This window comes from Bubalus kerabau, chromosome 8 (genome assembly GCF_029407905.1).
Source record: "Bubalus kerabau isolate K-KA32 ecotype Philippines breed swamp buffalo chromosome 8, PCC_UOA_SB_1v2, whole genome shotgun sequence".
Taxonomy (NCBI): Eukaryota; Metazoa; Chordata; class Mammalia; order Artiodactyla; family Bovidae; genus Bubalus; species Bubalus kerabau.
The window spans coordinates 82,531,948-82,542,058 of NC_073631.1; positions in this window are offsets into that span (position 1 = coordinate 82,531,948).

The following is a 10,111-nucleotide window of genomic DNA, read 5'->3' on the forward strand; positions in this document are numbered from 1 at the left end:
AGGTCTCATGGGGGAAATTTTGTTTGTTAGAATTCTGTAAAATATTGAAGCTTTCAGCCCTATGCCAATTTGTAGATTAAAAAAAAAATTAATAGTAGGAAAATAAAGTATCAGTGAGAAATCATTCCCAAGGTGGTTTAGCTCTTCTTGAGAAATAGACCAAATCAGTCTGCTACCTACTGGGCTGTATGTAAGCCGATTTAATGTTGTTACCTGACTGTACATGCTACAGTCTAGAGGTTCATCCTATGCAGGAAACCCCACACGAGTGCATAAGAATGGATTCTAATTAAGTATGAGATGGAGTGCATGCAACATTGATACTTCCTCACCCTTAACCATTGACTAGGAAATTGGGCAGCTGAGTGTCATGAAATTTTCTTGAAAAACTTTGAGGGCCTTTTGAACTCCTTCTTATTTGGCATTGGAATGAATAGAGGAACCTATGAAAATAGTATGGGAAACCAAGTCCTAGTTCACTGTGTAATAGCAGAGATGGCCCAGGCAATAGACAAAGCGAAAAGAGGTTGAAAAAACAGCTGATCTCTCTCTGTGGCTCCCATTCATCTCAAATATGTATGCCATCTACTGAAGCCTTTAAATCCTGGATGTGTTGAGGGTACAATGGAGTTTGATAAGTGGCCACAGTAATTAGTAGCGGAGCTAAATGAAGTTACATATGACAATATTTTAATGGGAAATTTTCATTTATTAAATTACACATCTCCAAACTTTAAAATATTTTATTAAATGTATATGGCCTTGAAATAGAATGATAAATTTCAACTATCTTTGATAATCTTGGAAGTTATGCAACTTTGTAAACAGCCATGCTGTTCATGGAGCAGTGTGAGGTCAAAAGAAAAAGCTTTTAAATTCCACCAGACTATGTCTTCCCTATCTGTTTTCCTAAAGCAAGTTTAGCTTCATCTGATCTGTGCTCTTTCTGAAGGGCTCATCTCTAGGCTCTTAAAAGTCTACCCACATCCACTCTTCAAAGATCTGAAAAGCATGTGTTCCCAAATAATTTTTAAGAATGCTAAATATGTTGTAGATTTGATTGACTTTTTCTTTTCCTTTTTTTTTTTTTCGCAAAAAGTAAGGTGAATTCCAGAACACTGAGTTGGGATTTTCTTGTCTCTGAAGACCAATCAATTCCATACTTATTTAAGATTGATTCCACACTCTGATTTTAAGGAGAGTATCTGCCTTCTCTTCTTAGATAGAACAAGTGAATTTTTTTGTCACCCTTGAGAGATTGAACGTCAAGGTGACTCTAAAATCAGAAAAGGCAAATGCCTTAGTGCTATTAAGCTTAGACTCAAATTATCATGTTCACTTGAAAAAATGATTTCCTGTGGGCCTTTTGGCAACTTCTCTTTTCAATATAGAAAAAAACTTAGTCACCCTGAAAACCTACACAATAAATGGAACTTGTAGATGTGGGCAGAAGTCTTGGGGGTGGACACTGTGTATGTTTAAATTAAACCCTTTATCACTGAGAAGCTGTTGTATGGGTCAGAGAAAATGAATGCTTAGAAGCTGTTCACATCTTCAAGAGCAGAAGCAAACCACATGTCTCAGCTATATTATTATTTATTTTTTATGCATAAAGTGAATCATTTCTTCTGTATTAATTTCCAATGGGCTTTACCCTCTATTTAAATGCTTTGAGAAACAGTGCATTGACAATGGGTTGATATTTTTCTTTAAAAGAAAAATATAATTATGAAAGCCAAGATAATCTGAAGCCTGTTTTGTTTTAAAACCCTTTATGTTCTGTGGTTGGTGTTGTTTGTTTGTTTGTTTGTTTTATTTTGATTCTTTTTTTTTTTGGCATATTACATGCAGTTCTTTAACCAATGTCTGTTTGGCTAATGTAATTAAAGTTGTTAATTTATATGAGTGCATTTCAACTATGTCAATGATTTCTTAATATTTATTGTGTAGAAGTACTGGTAATTTTTTTATTTACGATATGTTTAAAGAGATAACAGTTTGATATGTTTTCATGTGTTTATAGCAGAAGTTATTTATTTCTATGGCATTCCAGCGGATATTTTGGTGTTTGCGAGGCATGCAGTCAATATTTTGTACAGTTAGTGGACAGTATTCAGCAACGCCTGATAGCTTCTTTGGCCTTATGTTAAATAAAAAGACCTGTTTGGGATTTATTATTTTTATTTTTATTTTTTTGTCTTATTGATTTCCCAAGATCAACCTTGCACACATATTGCCATGTCTTTTGCTGGGTGATAATTTTGCTTCTACCGTAATTATCTGGAAGAGTATGAGGAAAATAGATCACATGGGAGAGACAGAACAAAAGCTGAACTCAGAGAGCTCAAATAGAAAAAGAATATATATTGCTGTGGCAGGCAGAGATTTGTAATGGTTTGCAGGTACTTGTGAAGTGAAAGCGAAAGTTGGTTAGTCATATCCGACTCTTTGCAACCCCTTGAACTGCAGCCTGCCAGGCTCCTCTGTCCATGGAATTTTCCAGGCCAGAATAGTGAAGTGGGTAGCTGTTCTCTTCTCCAAGGGATCTTCCCAACCCAGGGATTGAACCCAGGTTTCCCGCATTGCAGGTGGATTCTTTACCATCTGAGCCACCAAGGCAGGTACTTGGACCAGAAATATTTAAATTAGATACATTTTGTTAATTTCCCATTTCTCAATGGCAAAATTCTTGTAGTAGTAAGTAACATGAAATAGACATTTCCTCTTTCTCTCCCTCCAACTTTCCTCCTTCCTTCCATCCCTCCTTCTTCTTCCTTCTCTTTTTTCTTCCTCCTTTTCTTTCTGGAGTTGCATGGGACTACCAGGTCTCAAGAACTACACACACAGGAAAGAAACAGACTGGTACCAACCAGACCCATTCAGAATCACACAAGTACAGTCCCAAACTGATCCTTTTCTTTCACTGTTTTTTTCATTGGTATTGGTGCCCATCTTAGAGATTATATGGAGAAACTAATTTCCGTGAACGCCAATACAAATAAACATGACTTCATGCCTCATGTTACTTGCAGTTCCCACCTCATTGTTTCAGCCAACCAAAACACTAGACATTGATGATCCTGCTTTTAAAGATGAATCTGAGACATGGTTAAATAACATTAATTAGAACTAGTATTCCAAGCCAGATCTGTATTCAAGTCTCAGGTTAATCTTTTCTTGCTGTTTTATACTTCTAGGTTTTTTTTTTTGTTTTTTTTTTTTTGGTTAACTTCCTTATGTTCCAAGGGGAAAAAAGCTGATGGAGGAGGTGGAGGTTGAGTGTTGAACACACTTATATATATATTTTTTAATGCAAATACTTTACAACTGCCAGACAATTTACTTATCTCCAAGAAAAACGCCCAATTCATGTAGATTCATGTGTGTGTGAGTGCTCAGTCGCTCAGTTGTGTCTGACTCTTTGTGACCCCATGGACTGTGGCCCTCCAGGTTCCTCTGTCCATGGAATTTTCTAGGCAAGAATAATGGAGTGGGTTGCCATTTCCCACTCCAGGGATCTTCCAGACCCAGGGATAGAACCTGCATCTCTTGTGTCTCCTGCCTTGGCAGGCAAATTCTTTAGCACTGTGCCACCTGGGAAAGTTCCAATTTTTTAAAATTGGAAAATGAGAATTACTATAGGTTTGCTTTGCATTTATTAATTTCTCTTATTTTTTTTCTGCTTATATTTTACTGGAGGAAACCTTTTGTCAGAAGTATTTTACTTTACAGGCCTAGTGATGTGTGTGTGTACACACATGAACACAGGCATTAGCCTTCATTTCCCGCCAAATTTAATAATGAATGCATATTAGGAACTGAGTAAAATCCCACAGAACTACAAATGAGTAGCACTATTATGAAATTTATAATGGACATTTTAAACATTATGGACATTATCATAAGTAAGAAAAAGAAACTAAGAAAACAAAAGTCAGTTATAGAAAATTATATAATTATGTATATATGTGTATGTATAAAAACATGTATGTATTTGTAATATATATATTACATATCTAATACACACACAGAGACATATATTTGGGGCAGAATGAGAGAGAATATGTCATTATTTAAAGGGACCATCTAAATCCATTTCATATAGAGGTTTGATCCTTTTTCAGAAATCAGTTGTCTGAGGAGTTGTCCAAACTGAAGGGAAGAGAGAAGTACAATAATTCCTTCCTGCATCAAAGCCAGTGTCAGCTTCCTTAAAAAAAAATTTAGTGTTTTTGCATTTATCTTAAAATAATTTTGATGTTTTCCTTTCTTTGGTCCATGAAAAGGTAGGATCCATAGAAATTCTCCATTATACCCTTTCAGGGTTTCTTTAATTATCATGTCATCAGTGCCTACAGTTAAAAAAAAAAAAGACAAATTGTTTATCTACAAGCCCAGCATCACAGTGCTGTTTCAAGAGTTCTTAGAAATAGAAAATTAATTGCCCCACTTGACCATGTCTACTTTTGAGAAAAGTCTGTCATCCTAGGAGTCCTACCATGCCTTTAATTCACTAGAGGGATAGAGAAGTACTTTTCCTGCAGGAGACTTGGCAGATAAAATCTGAAAGTGTTTTGGGAAACATTAGGTCAACTGATTGAATAAAAATGATGAAGGATCTTCTTTTTTAAAAAACTGATTTCTGCTCGGGAAACAGTCAGAGGAAGCGTTGAAGGAAGGTTTAAACACTATTAGAAGAAGAGCATTGAAAAAGCCTCCCAAGGCTAGGGTTAATTTGCAGCTATGATTCTCACTATCATGGTGGTGGTGTTGCCTGCGTTATTGTCATATGAGGGACACAGTGTTCTAAGACAAACTCTATAATGTGGCAACAGAGGTCCCGTGGAGTACGTCTTTCATTACTGAAGTTGTCCATACAGTTCAGGGCCATAGCCTAAGCTGTTTGAAAAGCTTGGTACTCACAGGGGAGAAAGACAATCTTTATGGGGAAACTGTTCCATTGTGAAACAGAGAAAGAAAGAAAGAAATAGCAAACAGCGCTAATCTATGCCAGAAATGGCAGGCCTGAGGCAGGGGGATGACAAAGCACTGGGCTTCAAAGTGTTTATTGTCCTAGAACTGCCAAGCACTTTGAAGACAATCATCAAACTCTTCTAAATGAAACCAGGGAGGGTTCTCACCATTGATCTCAGCAACAAATGTTTGTGTTTCATGGTCAGTTTTTTTTTAATCCTTCAAAGACTCTAAGTAGAATTGTCATTAAATAGGCTATTTTAAAAGATAAAACTAATTTTCCATCTGAGTAATCATATCCCAAACATGATCAAATGCCAACTAGAGAAATGGCTTGAAATGGTATCCAACAATATATTCAGTAGCTATTATTATGCCCAGTTATTATAGGGGTTCAGGATCCTGAAATCAACTAACCATTATGTTCTCAAAATGATGAATTTTCACCAGTCTCCATAATATCATAGGCTGGTACGTGTTGCCAAGGAAGTTACTACCAATGGCCTCTTAAAAAATGGCCTCATAAAAAAATGAAATGAGCAGACACAACCTCTTCCTTTTGGACTTGGGATAATAAGATGTGAGTTACATTGAAGACTCTATTATTTTGGAGAAGGCAATGGCAACCCACTCCAGTACTCTTGCCTGGAAAATCCTATGGATGGAGGAGCCCGGTAGGCTGCAGTCCATGGGGTTGCTGAGAGTCGGACACGACTGAGGGACTTCACTTTCACTTTTCACTTTCATTCATTGGAGATGGAAATGGCAACCCACTCCAGTGTTCTTGCCTGGAGAATCCCAGGGACGGGGGAGCCTGGTGGGCTGCCGTCTATGGGGTCACACAGAGTCGGACATGACTGAAGAGACTTAGCAGCAGCAACAACAATCATTTATTTGGGCTTGCCAGGTGGCCCTAGCGGTAAAGAACTTGTCTCCCAATGCAGGAAATATAAGAGACACAGGTTTGATCCCTGGGTTGGGAAGATCCCCTGAAGGAGGGCATGCAACCCACTCTAGTATTCTTGCCAGGTGAATCCCATGGGCAGAGAAGCCTGCCAGGCTACACTCCATAAGGTTGCAAAGAATCAGACACAACTGAAGCAACCGAGCATGTGCGCCATCATTTATTTAGCCAGTATACCAAAGCAGTCTGGGGCAGAGGAGTCAAGAGCTTTCCCCAAGTTCAGTGTTGGCCAGGAGGTAGGATGGCCCTGTGACTCCTCAAAAGCAAATGCTCCATGGACCCGTCAATGTTCCAGGAAGGCAGGTGTCAGCATGGTACGGAGAACCGGGATCAGCATGGCTTCCTCTTTCTAAGAGAGCTTGTTCTCACCCTAGTACCTGGGGCCCCTCCAGCTCACTCTTCACAACCAGACATTGTAGGGTTAAAGTTAATAGCTTTTATTTGGGGGCTTTAACCATTTCACAAGACAGGAAATGAAGTCTAAATCCATTTAATATGAAACAAGTACCCAATTGTGCTTCTGGTCTGATCCATCCATTGTTCGGAAGCCTGATGTTCCATGTAGTCAGTTCAGAATTGGGAGAACATAGGTTAACCACTGAAGGTAAATTCTATGGAAATTACTGTAAAAAAAAAACAAAAACAAAACAAAAAACCTTTGAGACTATTAAAATGTGGCAGAGATGGAGATGAAACTCAGGGGTGCTGAGAATGAGGTCAGTTGTGACTTCACCTCACCTTGGAAGTGATTGGATCAATGCACATGCTGGCCTCTAGGAATCAGATTGCTTGAGGTTTCTTTTTCTCATTTTCTTGAAGAAAGAGTAGGTACCTAGGGGAAGGTAGAGTGGGGAAAGCTGCAACCTCCTCCTGTCAGACTTCCATGACTTGGGTCTTGATCATCGGAGAGAAGAGGCTGCAGGCAGAAAAAGAATAAGTCTTTGCACCAATGACTCAACGTAAAGGGACCATTCCTTTGGTCCCCAAGTAACAAATTGTGATGCTATATAGAAAGAGGCCATTTCTCCCAATTATGCACTGAAAACAGCTCTATGGGTAACGCATGGAAAATGGCCCAAAAGCTTTGAGAGCTGTGAGATATAGGACATTCACCAGATTTTGGCTTTGGCAAGGTGGCCTCTGGAAGCAGTGGCATTGTGAGTATTCCACTGGAGGTGTGGGAGAACCCAAGAGGCACGTGGTAAAGCTGAATGGGCAATTTATGGTACATGTGAAACAACCGAGGTTTCCCAGGCATAAGTGGACAAAATTTAGGGTTGGGTTAGGTGGCACAATGGTAAAGAATCTGCCTGCCAATGCAGAGGACACAAGAGATGTGGGCTCTATCCCTGGGTCAGGAAGATTCTCTGGAGGAGGAATTGGCAACCCATTCCACTGTTCTTGCCTGGAAAATGCCACGGACAGAGGAGCCTGGCAGGTTACAATCCACAGGGTCTCAAAGAGTTGGACACAGCTGAGCACTGTGCGGTATGGGCTTGACTAAGTTCATCTTCGAGAAAATGAGGCAAGAGCTCATTTTTTTAAAAATTCAGACTGTTTGTTTAGTTTTAAAACCCTCATTAGTATATTTTTTGTTTACTGGTGCAAATAATCCATACTGTTTATGTAAATTATAAATAGTACAGAAGGATGTGAAGTGATTTAATGCCACCATTTCTATTATATTTCATGCCACCTCTATTTTATTTCATGCCACCATCTATGCTTTTACAGTTCTTTTAGGGTGGAGAAAACTGTGTTTATGCTGGTTTTATAGTGACACAGAAAAGTGTGGTAGATCCTCAGAAGAACTATTTTTAAACCCCGATTCAAACAAATCACAATAAGTATTTGTCTTACTAATGAAAGTCTTTAAAAGCAACTCCTTATAAGAACTCTAGGAGGTGGGCCTTCCTTTTCAAAGATGGACCATAGCCACATTTTGCAGGTGAGAAACCTGTGGCACAGAATGGTTAAATGATGTGTTTAGGGGGAAACTCCTAGCGAGTCACAGCAGTAGGGTTTCCATCCAGGGAAGCTCTGAACCCTCTATTGTGCCTCATATGCTTTATTGCTTCTCGACCAAGAGTGCAACTGCTTTTACCCCCCGATTCTGCCGATGCCACACAAGTGCCTTATTCTACTTCTGCATGTAAATTGTGTATTAACAGTTGTTATCACCAACTACTTCTTCAGCCAGTAGGTAACCTGCAGAGTGGAGGCATTTTGGTGAGGAGGAAAACGTGCCAGAGCATGAGTCAGGAAATCCAAGCTTCAGCCTGCTTCTGTCACTGAGTAACTCTGTCATGTTCAGTCCCATTTACATCTTTGGCTTTCATTGTCCATATCTATAAAAAGACCAGAGTTAGAATCTCACCAAGTGCATCTCAGTCTCAAGATTCTAACATTCAAACTGCCTGGATCAGGGTTAGACACACATCGTTTGACCAAAGGACCTACATCTCCCGTTTAGCCAAAGGACCTGTAATAGATACTATCCTAAGGACGTAGCTAATCAAAAGATGCATTTTTAAAATGAATGTCATTCTGTTTTTGATGTCCCATTCACTGCTTTTGTTGTAACGGCAACAACAGTAAAACATTTGGTTTAATTACTTCTTGTGGAAAAAACAATTGTCAAAAATGCTCAACCAAATTGGCTAGCTGTTGCTTCAGAATTACTCATGTTGCTTTGAAAGAAGAGGTCAAAGCAAAGAGATAATGTTTGGCTACATGACAGATATATTCATGTACAACTTAACGTTTTTAGCCCATCTAGCTATTTTTTTAAATACATTTATATATTTCTGGACTATGTTTTACTCTACACATCATTGGATTTCTACCTTTTTTTCACTATAAGGAGTGTGTATTTTTGTGTTTTTATTTTCTATCACTCCTCATTTCTTCTGGCTTTTTCTGAAAGTCAGAGGTAAGGTCATTAAGAATAAAACATTTAGGCAAAGAAAGTTTCAAATGGGGCTTCATGGCCAAGGTCAGAAATTCTCCAACTTTAGTGTACACAATCACCTGGAAACCTTATTAAAAATATGTATTTCTGTGCTCCATTCACTGAGATTTTTGAGACAATGGGTGAGGAATAGGATCCAGGAATCCATATTTTGTAAAATATGGACATTTGTAGGCAAAGTAATGTCTCTACTTTTTAATTCATTGTCTAAGTTTGCCATAGGTTTCCTTCCAAGGAGCAAGTGTCTTTTAATTTCCTGGCTGCAGTCACCATCTACAGTGATTTTGGAGCCCAAGAAAATAGTCTGTTGCTATTTCCAAGTGAATGGAGGTATACAAATTAGAAACACTGGGACCTTCCACACTGTATTTGTGGCCCTGAACTCATCTTTGAGAATAAGTAGGTGGTGCCTTAGCACAAAGTGGCTAAAAATCATACCTACCCAGCCTGGATTCTTTCTCTGTTCTAATCTTTTCCAGAAATGTGGGTAGGAAAGGTGAGCCCAGGGTAAAGAAGAAGACACTTTCTTCAAAAGATTATTAGTAGCTGTTATCTAATTAGAGATGGATATGGCTTTAAGCTGTATATATGAAAGTGAAAGTGAAAGTGAAGTCTTTCAGTCCTGTCCAACTCTTTGTGACCCCATGGACAGTAACCTACCAGGCTCCTTGGTCCATAGGATTTTCCAGGCAAGAATACTGGAGTGGGCTGCCATTTCCTTCTCCAGGGGATCTTCCCAACCCAGGGATCAAAACCGGGTCTCCTGCATTGCACACAGACGCTTTACCGTCTGAGCCACTAGCTGCTGCTGCTAAGCTGTATATATAGGGCTTAGTTATCTTTTCCTAGCTCTTTGTTTTCTCTTTAGATTTAATATGAAGGTAATTTTAATAATCATATAAATTCATATATGATAAATTCAACCTGGTTTCACACTGCATTCACCTTACTGGAAATTGACAATGCATGGAAAAACAGAAGATGAGTGGATAGTGAAGTGAGCACCAAATGTATTCGGTCCAGGCTGCTTTTCCTGTACTTCATAATGTGACCTTGAACTAGATGCTCTGATTCCAAATTTATTCTTCTGTATGGTGGGGCCAGTGATGCCTATTCTGCTCACATCCCTGAGGTGCTATGAGAAAGAGGTACATCAAAGTGTTTTAGTGATGGAAGAATCAAAATAGTGATGAGACTTCTCT